Raw genomic sequence first — 20,668 nt, forward strand, 5'->3', positions numbered from 1 at the left:
AAAGTTTGAAGTCACTGAAGATAAATCCCCATGCTTTCCCTGGAATCTTCTACATGGGCCTCCAAGAGCACGGAGTAAAGAATCTAAAATAATATTAAAGGCTATTTCCAGACATGCCTGCCACTGTTTAAGAGATCCTGGACTTATGTCAAAGCAAGAGTTGTTTATTTTCTTTAGAAATACTCCCTTTCAAGAGTTTACAAGTCAAGCAGAAAAACTTGCTCAGCAATTAAATTAGCAATAGGCCCTCAGCTGAATCACAGTAGCAAGCTTGTATATAAATAAGTTGATAGTAGGCATTTAATCAGAAAATAAACTATCCATACAAGTGCTTGGAGTTACATGAATTTAGTCCATGAATTTAGCCAATTCTAGCCCAGGGAAGTCAAATAACTTAAAATGAATGCATGTACTTCCTCCTCTTAGATCTATCTCAGGCATCATATTAACCATGCCTCTTTCTTCCAAACAAGTACAGATAAAAGAGTCTCAGAATACTTTTTTTTTTTTTTTTTTTTTTTTTTTTACACTAGAGACTAAAACTACCACCTGACCAGATTTGGAAGAAAAAAAAAAAGGATGAAATGCATTTTATATTTCTATCCCAAACTTTTTATTTCAACATCTATAGAAATTGTCAGTGAAGACTTTTGCTCCAAAAACTTCACTGACTCATTCATTTAATATATATTTATTGAGTTCCTTATATGTGGTGAACCCTAGGCTTAGGCATCTGGAGTACGGAGGCAGTTAGAATGAACTGACCTCGAAAACCGTACAGACTAGGGGAGAGATAGAAAATAATTCACTAATTACAATTCCGGATGCTAAGTGCCAAGTGAAGTATATTAAAGGTGCTGTGAGGACCCAGAGGAGAGGTACCAAGCCCTCTTGGGAGAAATAATTTTGGAAGATTTTTTTTTTTAAAGATGGCCCTTATTTGAATCTTGAAGCATGAGCAGGACTTCACTGAAATTAATGGAGTTTACGGGGTAAACGTATCTTAAATAAAGAGAAGAATATTTGTGAGTCTGTAAAGTTATAAACCAAAATAGAAAATTCTGAGATGCAGAGAATTGGTGAGAATGGAGAAGGAGGGGTGTTCAGACAAAGTTACAGAGGAAAGAGTGGTTCAGTTCATAAAACTTTAAATGTTGAAATGGGGCCATTCTAAAAAAAAAAAAAAAAAAAAAACCTGCAAGTCCCTGCATGGCTTAATAAAATTCAAATGTATCTAGGATCTTATACCTACTAAGAAGATTTTTCAACATGTATTAAACAATTGGTTTCATATAATTGTATATACACACACATAATTATATATATACACTGAATAGAATTAATTATGAGAATACAGCTCCAGATATTGACTTACCATATAAAAATGAAACCCCAGTTCAATCTACTGATCTCGCTGCGTGCCCTGACCAGGCGTACAGATACACATTACTCAGGTTTACCTCTAATCCTTACATTTTATGGAGGGCAGTGGTGCTGGTGATAGGTCATTCTATGCTGATAGTATACTTGATAGGAGCTTCCAGTTCTTTTTAAATGATTTTATATCAACGCTCTAAAAACTCCACATTGGGATTTTTACTTATTGCTAAACTAATTTAGCCTTCCTGATGTAACGACTCAAACCTATATCCGCGTCTGCTTAATCACCAAACCAGAAGGACAGAAGAAATCTGCTTGGGAACCGTGGTGGTATGGGAGCTCTCCTGCAGATAGGGACCACGCCACCTGGAGCCACGGCCCTGCTTAAGCTGCTTTAACCTTACTGAGCATCAGCTCTTTATTTTTTAGAATGAGGGGAGTAAAAACGTTTCTAGTAGAGCTCCCATGAAGACTCCCATGGAGTATCCGCGCTACCTCTGATGACATTTGAGGACATTTTCTCCCACAGTCTCCAGCTCTTTGTAACTTACGCCTCATCCTTACAGCTTCGCCCGCAACATCTAACGATGTTAGATTTGCCCTTGGCTCCCGTGTCTCTCCCTTGCACACCCACCTCTGGTCACTGAGCAACTTCTCCAGGCTCCATTTTCAAAATGTATCTATGATCTCAGTCTTTCTCACCTCTGCGTTGCCGTCGCTCTCGTCCAAGGCAGCACCAGCTCTCACCCGAATAGGCCCATAGGCTCCTTCTCCTCAAGGCAGCCACAGAGCTCACATAGCATCTCTTCAAAACGCCAATCCTACTCGCCACTAGAGCCAGTCTTCACCACGACCCCCCCCCCCCCCCCCCCCCCCCCCCCGGCCTCCTGCGCTCTCTTCAGGCTTCTCTCCCTCATACTCCCTTGCTCCTTCCATTTCAATCTTCCAGAGCTTCTTGCAAACGTGTCGAGAATACTCTTATCTCAGGGCCTTCACCCCGGCTATTTTTCTTGGACAACAAAACTCTTCCTTCAGACAATAAGACCTTGCCCATTACTTTCTTCATTTCTCCACTTAAGTGCGCCCTATCATTGAGGCCCTCCGTGATTGTCTTACATCAAACAGCCTTCCCCCACCCAGGGCTCCCTGGCTCTGTTACCGGCTTCATTTCTCTTCCAGGCTCCCCTCCCTGTAGGTAAGCACCTTCAGGGCCGTGCTCCAGTCCTCCCAAGCATATGGCAGCATTGTACTCCCTACCTACTTGGACATTCGGCACAGACACGTGACTTGGCTCTGCCCAGGGAATGTGACATGAGTCTCTTCTTGGTAGGAGGCTTTCAGAGTCGGAGCACAGTTCATCATATATCTTTTGAGGATCATGGTGTGTGGGTCACGAAGGAGCCTCTATTTTGGATCCCTGTGTAACTGATGAGTTGCAGAGCCCCTGGCCAATGTGCTTTAAACACGTAGCGTGAGTGAGAAATAAACTCTTATTGGGTTAAGCCACTGAGATTTGGGGTTATTTTTTGCTGTAGCATAACCTAGACGATCCTTAATGTATCACCTGATACACTTACACTTGCATTTGGGTATGATTCCCTCACCAGGGCAGGGTTTTCATCTATTCTGCTCACAGCTGGATCTCTGGCACTCAGGACAATGTGTGGCACATAGCGCACGCTCTCTAACTACTGGTTGAATAAGTGAATATATGGATGAATGCTATCTTAATATGAGGTGAGCACTGTTCCAAGTGCTTTGTAGCTATTATGTGATTTCCACACTGTCACCTTATAAGCCGGGCACAATTATTACTATATCCATTTTGCAAACAGAAAACTAAGACAGAGAAGGGCATGGCACCTAATATGAAGTAGAAAATTAGTCATGTAATTTCTCTGTCTTTCCTAAGAGGAGGGAATAGGAGTAATTAATTTTCAATTCCCTCACTTAATAAATGTTCAATTTATGATGGCTAAAAGATTTGGATAAAGGTAGCTTGAAAGAATCTACTGATGCAACCTAAAAAAATGATCAATTTCTACCTTCACTGTTGTCTACAAGTGGTGCATTATGAAGAGAAGATTTTGTGAATTATTCTAATGGTAGTAACTATTCACATTCAAATTAATACTCATCCATAATATTCAAGACCTTTCTTCATGGGTAGGCATTCCTTTTTTAGGCTAAGGTCATGATAAAGGCAGAAGGGACAAGTTTAAAAAAAAAAAAAAACAATTGAGGGGTATGGAGGGCAGATATTCCTGGATTTGAATTCTAGCTTAAAATCTTGCTAGATGGGCAGCCCAGGTGGCTCAGCAGTGTAGCGCCTGCCTTTGGCCTAGGGATGATCCTGGAGTCCCGGGATCGAGTCCCACATCGGGCTCCCTGCATGGAGCCTGCCTCTCCCTCTGCCTGTGTCTCTGCCTCTCTCTCTCTCTCTCTCTCTCTCTCTCTCTCTCTCTCTCTCTGTGTGTGTCTCTCATGAATAAGTAAATAAAATCTTTAAAAAAAATCTTGCTAGGTGTGTGGCCCAAGATAAGTTATTTAATAATTCTAGGTGACCATTTATTCATTATAAAATAAAGACATTAATATTTATTAATAATGCCCCTGTGAGGAGTAAAATGAAATTCTGTATGCAAGCCTTGGACAGAAGGTTGCTCAATAAAAGGTGGTAAAAGGAGAAAGAACGTGAGGTCCTTCTCATCCCTCTCCTCCTCTCTGTAGTGCTGTTTCCTAAACTGCATTTTGAAAAATGCTAGTTCTTTGGAATTTAAGTGCTGTCACAATACAAAACAAAACAAAAATAAAAGTGTATACTGTGTTTAAAATTCAGAAGTACAGCACTGTCTCCAACTACATGGGTTTCGTAGCTGCAGTGCTGGAGGATCCATCCCACTTACTAGGTGTACATTATAGGCCACTTTCATAAGCTCTTGGTGACTCCATTTTGTCATCTGCAAAATGTAGATAATAATTATGTCTAACTTACAGGGTGATCTTAAGTATTAAAGGAGATTATCTAATATTGGGTAACCATATAATTTTACACTCAACATTTTATTTTGAGAAGTTGGAAGAATTTTATCCACCATCATATGTACCTACTACTTGGATTCTATAATTAGTGTTTTTTTTTTTTTTCTAAATATCTTGATCACATGTATATCCATCTATCCTTCTATTTTTTTTTTTTCCTTTTTTCTTCAGGGACACTTTTAAGGGTGACAGAAGACAGTATTAATATTTATGCTAGGACAGACAGGTAATACAGGGATTTTCCCAGGCACCCCTGGATACATGGATGCTTTCCCTATGTCTGATTTACCTAGCACAGTAACTGGCCATGGTAAACACACAATAAATGATAATTATGAAAGCTTCTATTAAAGTCCTGAGAGCTCTAGGTTAAGCATTTTGTCCTGCAGGAACAGTCATGAATAATCTCCTGACTGCTCAACTCAATGATTGTCTGAGATTGCCTTCCTATGACTACAACTTTTATTTTATAGCAATCCGAAGGTTCAATAATGTTTAGTGGTCACTGTGGCATTTTTGCCCCACCCCTGAAACTTTGAGAAAATTAATAAAACCTAAAGGCCAACTTGGCTAAGAGGCGTTAAAATGATATCTGCACAGCTCACCACACTGTAAAATAAAGTCCACTTCTGCTTACAAAGTTCCCCAACTGACCACTCAGTAACTGTCCTACTCCAATTTAGCTTCCAGCCCGCAGACACTTGTTTGATTGTTTGCAGCTGAGTGGTTTATCAGAAGGATTAAAGAATGGGCTCACTAGCTAGGTTTGCAGACATCAGCCAACTTGGCCACGGATTGGTATACTTACAAATCAGCCTGATGTAGAGAATGACAATAAAAGTAATAACAAAATATAACTACCATGTATTAAACACTTACATATGCCAGAGAATGTGCTCTGTGCTCCACATGGAGAATCTCTGGACTTGACAGCCAAAACCGGGTTTATGTTTCTTCCTTTACAATCTGATTATGGGACTTCTAGTGGGTGATTTAACCAATTCATTTATAAAATCTGGACAAGGATACCTGACCACCCTGATTCTCAGGATTGTTGGGAAAACCTAATACGATACTGAAGATAAATGCACTGTGTCAAACACAGATTGCTATGCATAATGTATCGTTTTATGCTGGTTATCAATTCTCTATCAGTACCTGGTAAAACCAATGAGAGATTCTACTAGTTCAGTAATAGATGCTAATAAAAAATATTGAAGTTGTAAGGCCTGGGGGGTTTTACCTGGGAAGGGAAAAAATATGTTTCTTTATCATAATAATATAATAAATAGATAATAATATAATAAACACACCTTCCCACCATATGTAGAATTTATGACATATCAGCTTGAGGTTCTACGACCTTAGAGAAGTCTTATGATCCCCAAATCCCTCATCTTTGAAGTAAGGATACTATCATCTGCAATACAGGGGTATTGTGAGAAATAGGATATATAAAAGCAAGTTATGAAACTGAAATGGATTACTCAGATATAATTACTCTTTCCATGTACCTAAATATTCAGTTTCTGTAATTTAGACAACTTAGATTTTTTTTTTTAAGCTTTTATTTGAGAGAGAGTGAGAAAGCATGAGCAGGGGCGAGCAGCAGAGGGAAAGGGAGAAGCAGGCTCCCTGCTAGCATGTGGGGCCCGATCCCAGGGTCCTGGGATCATGACCTGAGCCGAAGGCAGATGTTTAACTGACTGAGCCACCACTGAGAATTTAGATTTTAGAACTTCTTAGAATTGGTATTTATGAAGCTCCCAGAATGGATATATTTTATATTATATTCAAAAAGGCATTTCATTTAATTTTTACTAATTTATAGCATTTCTAGATATCCAAACTGTGCTACCAAAAAAAAAAAAAAAAAGGTAGTATGTCATAAAATGGTCTGCAAATGTGTATTAAATATCTCAAAGACTCTCCCAAAGTAATGTTTTCAGCCTGGTCTCATTTAAGACTACTAAGTGACACCAGTTGGACACAGCCCCCATCCCACACAGAACATGTAAAATTCTGGCTGAGAGACTGTGTTTGTAGGATAAATTTAAAAAATGAGAAATAGTGATGCTGTCTTTTGTCCCCACCCAATATATTTTTTTAAGTTTATGAAATATGCCTTCAACAGAAATCAATCCTGCAATGCAAAATTAGCTTCTGGCCTGTGACTCTGTAGCCCTTTGTTAATAAATATCTCTAGAGTTGTCTTGTACTGATATGTAACTAGGAAAACACAGAAAGAGAAAGAGGGAGGCCTGGAGAGAGAAGAGAAATAGAAGAGATAAGAGCTATAAGAGTTTCAGTGCATCAATTCGAAATACCCCCGGAATACGTTTCCTTATTTCTACTTAGTCTTTTATTTCTGCTTCAGAAGGGGTCTGACCTGGAGGAAAGAATGCAAACTTCAGCACGAGAGGTTTGGGGGCGGGTTTGAATTCCACCTTTGACTATTAACCTCGAGGCAACCTGTCAACTCTCTGCCCCAACCTTATCTATACGGTGGGTGTTGTGATTATTCTACGTTGAAAAAAGATCAGAAGTCTCGAGAGCACCATGTCCTCTCTCTTTTTGCATTCAGTCATTAGCTCACTCAGTCTTTCACTTTATATAATGTAAAAAAAGTGTGTGACATTTAGAGACACAAATACTAATTTTGTTATTTACTACTTGTACAAACTGCCTCTGAATTTCAAATTCTTCATCTGTAATATTGGGTTCCATGGAAGTGCCCCTAAGGCTCCTCTAGGGGTATACTTGGAGCGAGTGAAAGAAAAGGATGGTCACATGGCAAAGCTCAGGACTCCTACACCTCCAACTTTTACCATATCAGCTCTATGCTTATCCTCTTTATAAATTGAGATTTCTTGCAAGAGATTCTTGCCAAGGAATAATAACACTGATGTGAAATAAAGAAAAATATCTGGACCAGCCAAATAGCTAATGATAGTTTTCCATTTCTATTTGAAATTCTAATCTGGTGATTTGAAGTATTACTTGTAGGCTTATTAAGTGCCCAATCTCAGGGAGCTGTAGAAAGTATGGGAATAAAACATGGCTCCTACTTTTATTATTATTATTATTATTATTTATTATTATTATTATTATTATTTTAGGATTTTATTTATTTGACACAGAAAGAGAGCATACACAAGCGGGGGGAGCAGCAGAGGGGGAGGGAGAAGCAGGCTCTCTGCTGAGCAGGGAGCATGATATGAGGCTTGATCCCAGGATTTTAGGATCATGACCTGAGCTGAAGGCAGATGGTTTACCAAGTGAGCCTCCCGGGCGCCCCAAACATGGCTCCTACTGTAAAGGAACTCACAATCTCAGAGACAATGACAAATCCGCTCATGGACTATTGAGAAATCATGGGAGAGTACAAGCACCACTGTGAATGGTGTGGAGGTAAGGTATGGGAACTCAAGATGGGAGAGTACCTCAAGGCCCAGCCTAGTGGGGGTTTCAGCCAGATGATGAAGAGAGGGGATGGGGTCGTTAAAGAGAAATGAGAAGGCCAATACGCACTAGCGAAAATAGCATGAGCAAACACGTTAGGTGAGAAAGGGACCTGAGAGGTGCAGTGACCTCTAAGAGATGAGCCATTTCCTACGAGTCAGTGATGAATACGGAGGTTTTATGAGGCCTTAAATAACAAGATGAGCCATTTGGACTTTAGACCATGATAACTAAGTTCAGTGGGAGTTTTTTGAGTAGAACATGATAAAAAACCATGTTTTAGGAAGCTAAATCTCATGGTATTGAGCAAGTTGGGGTAGAAAAAGCAGAAATCTAGCCAAGGAACACTTCAATGCTCATCATACTTGGTAGCATTTGACCTCTCCCTCGACACACTTTTCTTCACTTGACTCACAGGACACTATGGTCTTCCGGTTTTCCTCCTACCTCACAAGTTGATCTAGTTTGCTTGGTTTTTTTTTCCATTTCTTCAGAGTCTTTACCTTAGAACACCTTGGGGATCAGCCCTTGCATCTCTTCATGTTTCTGTCTACATTAACCCCCTTGGTTATTTCATCCAGTCTCATGGCCTTTAATAGCATCCATATGCTGATGGTATTAAACGGTACTTGATGCTAAACTTAAAGCTGTCAGCTGAACCTCTACATTGAGAACCATATTATTATCAACAACTGCCTACTTAGCATTTCTAATAAGCATCTCAAACTTAAGAGCTTCAAACACACTCCTCTTAGAAAATGGCAACTGCATTTTTCTAGCTCCTTAGGGCCAAAACTTTTCAGTAATCCTTGAATATATTTCTTTTTTTTTAAAGATTTTATTTATTTATTCATGACAGAGAGACAGAGAGAGAGAGAGAGGAGGCAGAGACACAGGCAGAGGGAGAAGCCGGCTCCATGCAGGGAGCCCGACGTGGGACTCAATCCCGGGACCCCAGGATCACAACCCGGGCCGAAGGCAGTGCTAAACCGCTGGGCCACCGGGGCTGCCCGAATATACTTCTTTGTTCATACTCCATGTCCAATTTATCAGGAAATTCTCTTGGTTCTACCTTCAAAATATATGCAGGACCCTGACATTTCTTTCAGCCTCCACCCTTCCTACTCTGGTCCAAACCATCATCATTTTCCCCATGGGTTACTGCAATAGCTTCCTAACTAGTTTCCTTACTTCTCCATTGGCCCTTTTAGAGTCTTGTCTCAATACAGCAGCCAGAGTAATTCTGTTCAAGCATAAGTTATATCAAGTCTTTTCTCTTTGCAAAATGCTCCAATTGCCGTATGTCTCACTTGTCATAAAAGCCGAAGTCCTTACAATGGTCTTTAGGCTCCTGCCAGCCTGGTCTCTGTCCCCACATCTCCTACTTCTTCTCTGACTTACTCATTCTCACCTCAGAGACTTTGCTATAAACTTCTCACTCTCCCTGGAATAGTTCCTCCGGTAGATATGCACATGACTGGTCCCTCACCCTCCCCAAGTCTATGTGAGGATTATCTCACTTTATTATATACTTAATATTGTAGCGATCACCCCCAGCATCCCCTATCTACCTTCTCAGCTTGATTTTTCCTCCATGTCTCTTAATCTGCTAATAGACTCTTTTTCTCAAGTGATTTATTTTCTTTATCTTTTAACTTTATGCTAGAAAGTAAGCTTCATGAAGGCAGGATTAAGTCAGTTTTGTTTACTCCTATATTCTGGTATCTAGGACTGTGCTTCTAATAAAGACTCGTCAAATACTTGTTCAGTGAATGAGCGTTTTTAAGCTTATAGAGATTTGACTATGATGGCAACAGTGGTTTGAACGAAAGGAAAGAAAAAAAAACAAAAGGAAAGAAAAAATCAGAAGTTCTAAGTGGACTGCTGAAAATAAGTGAAAAAGGAGAAAAGATGAAGATTGTTACACTAGCAACTCTTTGTCACTCATATTTCTTATTGTAGGTACATAAATCTGCCATTCACATAGGTTCCTGCTTTCCTGAAAATAAAAACAACATAAATGAAGAGAAGAAAGCCTCCCATTTTCAAGAAAAGATCAGTTTTCATAAGGCAGATCCTCTCAGTGAGTTAAGTAAGACAAAAAGTAACTCCATATTTCTCAATTTCAAGAAGTTGTAGATAGATATCTTTTCAAGACAGAGTGGTTGTCCTCATTGTTTGGTAAGAAAATATGTCTGAATGTTAAATGATTTGCTCAAAGGTACATCAACCCTTCCCTGGACACAGGGAGCCTGATTTTTTTGTTTGTTTGTTTTTGTTTTTGTACCTAGAACAGTGCCTGGCATTTAGCGGACACCTAACATATGCTTGGAGAACTGAGTAGAACCGAAATGAATGGATAAAGTTGAATTTGGTCTCATTCCCAATATCAAAATGCTATAATCTCCACTACTTTGATGGTGGAACAGATAACATCTATATTTTTTTTCAGGGGATGTCATATGCTAGCTACTCAGTTGTTAACAAAGGATTTGGGTAACACCTCAAACTTATGCCAACTATAGTATGACAGGTAGAAAGAAATTATAACATAGTCCATAACGAGCTCAATAAATATGTTTTAAATTACTTAAAAGCATGTGGTCTCTTGCCCTCAAGAAACCTCCAATCTGGCTGGGAAGGCAAGAATTGCATCCTAGGAAGAAACTTTTAGAAATCTGATACATTACCCAAACCAAATAGTAAAAAGATAAGCAAGACAATACGTTATAAAAGCATTCACATTAGGAAAAAATAACCTAGGCAAAAAGTCTTTAGGTGGCAAAACAAACTTAGTCCCTTTTGAGGAAATAGAAGGGAGGGAGACATGAGGACAAAGTGGCAGGTACGGGTAGGACAGCAGGATGAGAACATCTCAGACAGGAAGATGATCAAGAAAGGCAATTCCAGAACATGCCACAAACAACATAATGAAAAATACATAACTCTTCCCCAACTCCAGAGGAAGACACAATCTCCCAGAAAACATAATGGCCAGCACTTACTTGGGAAACAGCCTCTGGATCCTCAAGTCTTGCCAGTCCCCTGGGACAGTAGAAGATAGTCAACTCCCTTTTAACTTCTTCATGTTACAGGGAAGAGCCAGAGCCACAGGGATAAAGGGAAGGAGTAGCTCTCTGCAAGTCCTCCTGCAAACTAAAGGAAATAAAATCATTGAAGAGGGAGGAAGGAAGAGCTGAACTACTTCTAAATCTTGACTTTGCTCAGCAAAGCACCTTGCTTTAATAAAAATGAAATCTTCACAAGTTATACATATTTAATTTACTGATTCAAAGATGAGTCAGAAAAGGAAAACAATAGTTGTGAACCTTTCAGTGGTGGAAAGAGATGTTTTCTAAAGTGTTCCCAAAGCCTTTCCGAGGTCAGACTCATCCCGAGGTTGCAATAACGCAAAGGATTTGTATTCATAGATGTGGCTTGATGAGACCGGAGTAATCATAATTCTTGTGTAGTAGATGTCATTAATCAATAGGAGGGGTTATAAAAAGTTGCACTCCTCCCTCCCTGTGCCAGGAAGGAGGATGGCAGTCCATTTCCGGATGTATGCCACAGCCGGCAGAGTGACTCATCCTGTGCCAAAATACCACAGGGACGTGAGGGGGGAAGGAAGAAATGAGGACTGTGACAGGCCAAGAAAGCAGTGGCCACCACAATCAATCTGAAACAAACCTTCTCTAATAGCTACAGTAATAAGAGTTTTGCTGAATCAGAGGCCTTTTGAGCTGGAAGGGGCTTCAGTCCAAACCCCTCCTTTTACAGATGAGCAAACTGAGTCCCAGAGGAGGATGTGACTGGTCCAAAGGTAGAAAGCAAGTGAAGGACTCATCTTGGCACAGAACCACGATCTCCAGCTACCGGTCGCCTGTACTGCGTTGTCTTTTATAACAATTGCGCTAACGATGAAAACCTCCCAACCAGCTGAGGTCCTGAAACCACTTGTGTGTTGGCTGTTGGAACCTGAACTATGGCCCCTAAAGAAATCATGATTTGTGTGGTCATCGTTTGGGGATTTGGTGGAACTAGAGCTAAGGGTGGACGGTATTGATGGCAATTTCCAGATTAGCCATCCAAAGCTTACTTAACTCATAAGCTGGAAAGGACAGTTCTACAAATAAAATTTCCTTACAATTGAACCTCTTTCATAACATTTTTATGGAGAAATGCAATTGGAACACTGGTGCGGGAGGCAGGCATATACATGATATCCTAAGAGCAATACCAACCACTCTTCGTAGAGCATCTTGGGTGACTGAAGCCTTAGATGGGTGGTGGAGGCAGCTTCGTGTCCCAGGAGCATTTTACCAGGAAAGACAAGCCTGTCACTTCCTAGTTGTTCTGATAAGAGGCTAATGGGGGTGGATGGGTAGGTGCCTTAGTGAGTTGAGAGGCCAGTTTTGGTTTTGGCTCAGGTCACGATCGTGGTATCCTGGGCTTGGGCCCTGTGCTGGGCTCTTAGCTTAGCAAAGAGTCTGCTTGAAGGATTCTCTCTCTCCCTCTCTCTCTCTGCCCATCTGTCTGTCTGTCTGTCTGTCTCTCTCTCTCTCTTTCTAAGATGGATAAATGAATCTTAAAAACCAAACAAACAAAAACCAGGGTAAAAGGGAAGTCTATCAAAAGGTAGAGCCTGGCTGTGCCAAGTCTTCATTCAGATTTAGGCTTTATTAATAAGTTGGTTTTCTAAACCCAAGTGGTTTGCACTGAGATGGATTTTTTTCCTGTAAACCAACTTATCAACAATGGCTAGCAGTTGTTAAGTGGTTAGACAGGGCTGGGTCTGATAGCACCATGATAATAAAAATAACTAATAGCTAAAGAGCGTTTACCTATCGTGCTAGGTATTATGCTAACCATTTTATATCCATTATAAACAATCTTTACAAAACGTTTTAGGTTGATAATATCATCTCCATTTTATAGAAGATGAAAATGGGACTGAGGGCAGTAAAACGACTTATTTATTCAACTTGGCTAATAAACAGGAGATAAAGGATTCTATCCCAGGACTATCTGACTCCAAAGTACAGTCTTCTAAATATGCCGCAAAAAATAAATGAATAAAAACATATGCATAAATACACACCTACGTAAGGACATAGATAAAAAGCATAATAAACATGCTGGGAAGTAAAACCATCCGGGCCATATTGGATTCTGCCTCCAGCTGTAATTAACACTGGACACCAGCCAAATGCCGTGACCTCCATGTGTCAGTGGGCTGGGATGTGGTAAGTCTAGGGTGTGATAAATTTTCATTCATCAAATACATTCATTAAATGACTACCTGTTAGGAACATTATGGAAGGTGCTAGAACAACAAGATAGACCAAGCCCCAGCCCTCATAGCATTTCAGAACCATATATTAGCTTGTCTTCCTCATCAGTACTTTCAAAAACAAACCCTAGATCACATTTTTTTTTTTGATAGCAATCATATGCCCTAAATTTTCCAGGCCAATTTTTTTTTTATATTTTTTTTTTACAAAAACCTACCACTTTGTCAGAGCTTTCAGTCAATGTCTTAGCTTAGATCTTTATCACCATTTCACCCACTCGTTTCTGAAATAGTCTTTTGGCCACTGATTTTTCTTGCCCCACTAGTTTATCATACGTATTTCTGCCAAATTGATTCCCCTCGAGTCCTAGCTCCTTAGTATCCTGTATTTATTGATGAATAATCTGAGGCTTAGAGAGTTTAAGAAAACTGGCAAGACTATCACAGTCAAGAAGTGGTGAAAACCAGAGCGAGCTTCACCCGACTTTGAGCCCAGGCTCTTCCTTGCCATCCCCATCCCCATTTTGGAAGCAGAACCTGAATGGTCATAAAACTCTCGGGTCATAGCTCAAGGAGGAGCAGTATGCATGAAGGGGCCCATTTCTAGCTGAATCGAGGAAAAGCATCTATGACTTTTTAACAGGTTTACCATTTAGAGAAGGTGAGGCAAGCACCAAACTACAGAGGGAGAAGACAGAGGCTTCTTGAAGCAAAAGAGAAGAGACATTGGATCAGATATTCTAGAGAAGAGGAGGCACAAGATGGCAGGTAACACCTGTCTCTGAGGAAACAGCGAACACATCACGGGCCCGCCCAGGAGCCTGCACAGAGAGCTCCTTGACCAGAGAGATCCCCTATAGCTTCTGAAGTCAAAGCACTAAATCTAGGGAATATGGATTTGCTAAGCGCACACTGCTCTGTGGCTTGTAATGTTCATATTTTTAACGTTAACGGCAATCCTGTTACTTGTGTTATGTCTTCCTGAGATTGAGGACTCGCTTCCCTTCTTTCAGATCTTCATGTCCAGTGGCTTGCACATGGTGAGGGGAAATCCTTACTAAATATTCGTTCACTGATTTATGAACCGATCTCTTCACAAATCAGTCCACATATGGAGCCAGATTATGCTTTTAATAGGAATGCAGAGGTGGCCTATCAGTGACTCTACAATAATGTGCCCCACTCATTTAAAGATCCATGGCAACACCATCTATCTGAAACGTAGCCACAAAGCAAACTTGGAAGGGGGGAAGCATGGGAGAGAAAGAAAATAACTCTCATGAAGGCCGTGCTTTTTGCCGCAGAACGAACAGAAGCCAACCTCAGACCAACATCAAAGATCGGAGGCCTTCAGGATGTTAAACGTTTTTCTGTGGCCCTATAGAAAACAAGCTGTGGCGTTAGCTCCCCAGCAAATAAGAGGTAGGAGATGGGTGATCGGTACTGGAATAGAGAGAGTAGAGAGCTAACAACCGACCAGCTGCACGGGAGATAGAAGGAGTAGAATTACCAAGACTAAGAAACCCAAAGCAAAACTACAAAATATCACTCAGACCAGAGGTTGGTTAGCATTGGTACAACTAGTTCTACCTCATTCAACAATATCTGAGAAGATTATGCCCTTGTGTAGTAGATTTTAGAGTATCTAAGGACCGTCGTGATAGGATTCAATCGGTTCACTATTTAGGTGGCAAAGAAAGAAGGCAGGGACACCAGTGTCATGTCTAAGGTCATTCACCAGTTACCAAAATCCAATAAGCTTTTAGCACAAGTGGACTACACACTAGTATATATGTGATATAAGGACACACACACACATTAAAAAATAAAATAAAATTCCATCTTTGCCCTCTAAGAGTTCATTTGTTCAACTGAGCATTGAGCCTGCTATGCAATCCCTTGGCCAACGCTCATTTGTTTCAGCTTGGAGAGAGAGGAGACGGCTGCCGTACCAAGGAAAATACCATGGAGAAGGGAAAGGGGTCGCGAAGGTGCCCACAAAGTCTAAATCCATCGCAAAACCAACGTGATCAACAGCTGCAGCCTTTCGCCAACCCAGGATAGTGACTCTAACCCAACAGAAGATGGGGTTAGTGGGGTTCATGTGTTTCGTGTGTGTTCAGTGATCCGTCGCTCACTCCACAGGACCATCAGTTCTTTTTACCTGCCTGCGACCACACGTTCAAGTATCCACTTTGGAAGTTTGCTAGGAATTAATGAGCTTGTGCTTTCTACAATAGATTTCTCTTCTGTAGAGAGAATTGACTCAAAATCTGAAGATGAGGGATTCATGAGGCCGACAGAGTTAAGGAGGGTGACCCATGGGCAAAGTCGACAGGTACTGTCATCAGGTGCCAGCAGGGGGCAGCAGATAGCAGTTGAGGATGGAGCTGAGCATGTACCTGGAATGAAGGGTACAGACTGGGGTACCCAGCTGGGCAGCTCCCTTGATGCAGAGAATGAGATGGGGAAAAACCAGAAAACTGAAACTCGGAGTGCAAGGTTGTGTCCAGGGGGTCATTAGGTAGTGGTTATAACCAGAAAGGGTTAAACAGGTTTACTACAGTTCAAGAATGCACAGAGGGGTGGCAAATGCTCTAGAAACATTGTCAGCAAAAGCAGTTAGGCTTTGGGGGCGCCTGGGGGGCTCAGTCGGCTGAGCATCCACCTGTTGCTTTCGGCTCAGGTCCTGACCTCAGGGCGGTGGGATCGAGCCCCACTTCGGCTCTACACTCAGCATGGAGTCTGCTTGAGATTCCCTCTGCCCCTCCAGCTCTTTCTCTCTCTTTCTCTCTCAAAATAAATAAATAATAGTTTTAAAAAAATGAATAAAAGCAGTTAGGCTTTGTATAAAGGTTACTGAGTCTGAAGAGCTGACTTTGTTATCCAGAAAGCTCTCTTTTCTGGAAAATACCAATTGCTGAAGTCACCATTTAAGGGACGCCTGACTGAACTGAAAATCTACGTGTGTGTATGCAAGTACGTGTGGGCCGTGGGGGAGAGGGAGAAGGAGGAGGAAGGGAAAGAGAGGAGGAGCTGATGAGACAGAGGAAGAGAATCCACCCCGAACTTATTTTCCGAGTTTTCCCATAGTCTCCTTAAAAATAAGTTCTTTTTAATCTTAAGGTGTCCACACTTCGTCTGAGCTCTAAGTTGAATATCTTCAAAAAGTTTTACGTGAATCCATTCAGCTCCTTTTTTAGTTATATCGGGATGAATAAAGCAAAACTTTCTATTCTAAAAAAAGCCTGCAATGATTATTTTTTTTTTTTCTCTCTCCGCTCCTCTAACTTCACAAATAGTCAAAGCTAGAAAGTTCAAGGCTGACGGGAGTTTAGCTCTCCTGGAAGAAGGAAGCTCATATCAAATATTCAGGAAAACAACGGTTACGTGTTTTGAAAAGTTTTAAAGCTTGAAATCGAAGGTCTCCACACGGGTAGGGCCCTGCCCTTTGGTGTTGGGGGCTCTTCTGTACCGTCAGCTCTGCGGAGGCGCTCCACGGTCAGGACGTCAGCTATTCCAGCAAGGCCCAGGCGCTACTAAAAGGATGGAGATATTAAAAAAAAAAAATTAGGGAGGGTTGTCAGTTGTGGATTTGCTGTGATAAATTGCCTTCGCTTGGTTTCCTGAAATTACGAGAGCAGAACCGTCTCGGTCATTAAAGATTCAGGGAGTTGTGGGGAAGGAGCAGAGGTGAAAGGGAATTTGGAGTCGTTCAAAATAAATCCTCAACTTGCTCTCTGCCCTCTGCATTTGTTTTCCGCCGCTTGCCATGCTCTCTCCATTCTAACCACACTCCTTTTTTCTTCCCAAGCTATCGCAAGCCCTCCCGCCTCCCCAGTTGTTTTTTTTTTACATTTTATTTTTTATTTTTATTTTTTTATAAATTTATTTTTTATTGGTGTTCAATTTGCCAACATATAGCATAACACCCAGTGCTCATCCCATCCCCAGTTTTGCTCTCGCAGCCTCAGCCTCGTAGACTGCTCCCACCTCCAGCACGCTCACAGCAGCCGCTCCATCTAGCAAACTCCGAAGCCCCTACTTACACTTCAAAGGCCCGTCTAAGTGCCACCTTGTCTGGAGGAATTCCTTGATTTTTCTGAGATAAGAATAATCACAGAATTTTAAACGTATCTCTATCATGACTCTTAAGATGGGTTATTATAATTGTCTGTGCATGTTGTCCCCCCGGTTAAATGTGACCTCTTTGATGACAAGAACTCGCACTTTAGATGACAGGGATTCACAAGAACCTCTGTATCACCGGCATTGTGGCATGTGACACACTACTATGCACATAGTAGGCACTTAACTTGCGAAACTAATGAGTAAGTGATGTCCTATTAATTATTTCATATAAATATACAGCTATGAACATCCTATCAACCAGTGATTCTCAAACATGTTGGTAAGATTGCATATTTTTAACACAATGAGAATTATTTGGGTATTTTGAGCAATAATACTCAAGTATTACTGTCTTGAGGTACTGGATAACTTCCCAAAGAAGATCCTATTGTGTTATTCATAATTTTGTATTCTAGTATTTAGAAAACTGAGGTGACCACATGCACCCAAGATAGAACACTAAGCCATGTATGAGGAGCATCATGAGAGAAGCATCACTAGAGAGCATCGCCAAAGAAGTAAGACAGAAATTTCTTTGCAGAAATGATCTCAAACCTATATTCGTCTAGTAAGATAAAGCTCTGGGTCATCCCAGACTCCTCTCTAGTTGAATTGACCATTTCCTTTCCATGCCTTCCTTTCTGACTTTACCTTTGCACTTTCAACAGTTGACTGCCCTCGCCAGCTGGCCTCTCTGCTTCCCCTCCTAGACCTAACCTAACACATACTACGGGCTCAATAAATAATTAACAAAGGAATAAATGAATGACTAGAGAAGAACTTGAGAAGGGGAGCAGTGCATTCTACATCCTTCTCCCAATTAGGAATCTAGGCAAAGATGTTTACCATCATCTGAACAAATGCAGGTGAGTGGAACTCTGGCACACACCTTGAACATGTATCAGCAAAGCTTTAAAATTTGCTAATAGGAGGAATACCCGGGGGGCTCAGTGGTTGGGTGTCTGCCTGTGGCCCAGGGCATGACCCCGGGGTCCTGGGATCGAGTCCCACATCAGGCTCTTTGCAGGGAGCCTGCTTCTCCCTCTGCCTGTGTCTCTGCCTCTCTCTGTGTCTCTCATGAATAAATAAATAAAATCTTAAAAAGAAATTTCACCAGTAGGACTTGATCTGCCAATTGGAAATTCTTTCATGTACACGTTAATGAAAATGTAGGATCATCCAAAATAAACAAGTGTTTATTCGCAAGAATCAAGTAGGATGATAGAGCGTTTCATGATGATGGGTGAATCCCAAAGCAATTCATGGCTCTGAGCCATAATATTCTCTTGTATTAAGAGAGAGCTGATAATAGTGCCTTTTCATAAAGTTTAATGCTAATTAACGGAGATAACCCGTGTAAAGTCAATGGGACGGTGCCTGAAATACAGTGACCAGTCGAGTGTTAGCTGCTCTTACTAACAACCATAATAATAATAAACCTCCGCTCTGAGGATGCCTCTACTAACTGGCCTGTCCTACAGAACGAGGGGCCAATGTTTTAATTCGGTATTCCTCAAAGGTCTAATTCCAGTTTTCAACGCAGCCTACTATTCTGGGATCTGCTTGGACTGAAGCAACCTGCTCTCTTTGTCCTTCTTTTTAACATTGACAAGAACTTGAGTTCATGGACATGAACCAGGAGATTGGGACAGATCAAGGAGTTTCACAAAGTCCCTTATTTTCCACCAAACGAGATTCCAAGTGCCCCTCTCTCCAATGCATCGCACTAAGGGAAGGGGAGACTCTTCACCAGTCAGCATTGCTCACTGGGCAGTGGTTGGGGGGACAGAAGAAAACACTCACAGAGGTTTGTATGCAGCTTACAGCCGAGTCTCCAGCGAAAGGGAAGGTGTTTTTAACCCTTTTCAGAACTTTTATGGGATAAGAATTGTGGCCCGTAAATTGGATTTGGGTTTTCAATGACGATCACCTCCTGTAGTGAAATTTCATTACAACTTTCTTTGAACGCACTTGCCTCATACAGTTTGCATTCAAGGGAACTGCCTTACTTGATCTATTTAAGGAAATATATACGGAAAAGAGCCTGAACAAAGGACCCTCAAGTGGGGAAGTGTAATGCGGTGCGTGCTCTCCACTGGTGTAGTCACAAGCATACCACGCAGAAAAAGACACAGCAACCCTGGTGTGTCCAGTTGACTGTATCAGTTAAGATGGCATTTAGTCGCATGGAACAAAGACAGGATCATGGCCCTCTCGACAGCTCGGACTTCGTTTCTCTTTTGTAATATGAAGTCGGAGGCAGGCAGCATGACGCCCTTGTGGCTCTTCAAGGACTTTGTCAAAACTTTAAGCTCATCTAGCATCTTGCTCCACCATCCAGAGCGTATGGCTCATCCCCCAGACATTGCTTCTGCATTCAGCCCAGAAGCGGGGAAAGATGGAGAAGAAGGGAAGACAGAAGGTGCTTGCCAGATGAAATGGTTCCTTTTTTGGAAGAAATAGAATTAATTGCTTGCCCAGAAGCCCCACCCCCACCCCCACTAGAATTTTACTTGAGTTCCAATGCCTGGAACAGGGTCATGGAGACTTGTCTAGCTGCAAAGGGTCGGGGGAGGTGAAAGTGTTTAAAATGGGCACGTTGACACTTTTTACCAAAGCAGCTCTAGCGGGAAAGCAGAAGGAAGAAGGGCGATAGTGAAATCACGTAGGCAGTTAACAGCAGTGGACACACTTAAGAGCAGTAATAATCCATTTGTCCTTGAAGGAAGAGAAAATTGTTGTAGTGTAAGTGCTACTTGTAAAGTTCCTCTAGGATCTGTAGTAACACCGACCCTCTCTTCATGATAGAAAATCTAACCGATTCCTTTCCCTCATCGTGACATTCATACGACTGCCCCTCTCCTCCTGGGGAGGTTTTATTCCCTCTTGTTTTCTACTGAAACTTTCCTCACTCTATGAGCCAAATCAAAAACGACTGTAAAGACTCCAAATGCCCGCCCCTCTCCATTCACAATGTCAATCCGCATAAAGCTTCTCGTCCTCTCCACTCATTCCAGAAGAATATGCTAACACGTTACCGATCATTAACTAATCATTAATAATTTATATTTATTGACTGCTATGTGCCAGTGCTGTGTGCTTCATATGCATCATTTTATCTTCACAACAACACCTGCAGCAGTTTAACAAATATCTCCATTTTGCTGATGAGCAGGGACCAGAGTTTTGAACCCGAGTCACACCGACTCCAGGGTCTGAGCTCTCCATCACTGTGTTATTCATAAATTCCTCTTTTCAGAAATTTTCATCTATTCTGAAGACAAAGATGCCTTCTTAAATTTGAATGTCTTCACAATATCCTTCATAGTACTGAGGTTTGTTCACTAGAGGGGCGGAATG

At 41.4% G+C, this 20,668-nt stretch overlaps 1 long non-coding RNA gene across 3 annotated transcripts in view; it reads right to left on the bottom strand.

The window, feature by feature from the left end:
* The window catches only part of LOC121476344, a 107,772-nt gene that overhangs the window by 5,918 nt on the left and 81,186 nt on the right, over positions 1–20,668 (bottom strand). For 2 of the 3 annotated variants that reach the window (XR_005983921.1, XR_005983919.1), the window contains exons 5-6: positions 16,653–16,716; positions 10,890–11,040 (exon numbers count right to left, since the gene is read on the bottom strand). This is a non-coding gene — a long non-coding RNA (uncharacterized LOC121476344). The remainder of the gene's footprint in view (positions 1–10,889; positions 11,041–16,652; positions 16,717–20,668) is intronic. The other variant, XR_005983920.1, reaches the window with a different exon arrangement.

This window comes from Vulpes lagopus, chromosome 15 (genome assembly GCF_018345385.1).
Source record: "Vulpes lagopus strain Blue_001 chromosome 15, ASM1834538v1, whole genome shotgun sequence".
Taxonomy (NCBI): domain Eukaryota; kingdom Metazoa; phylum Chordata; class Mammalia; order Carnivora; family Canidae; genus Vulpes; species Vulpes lagopus.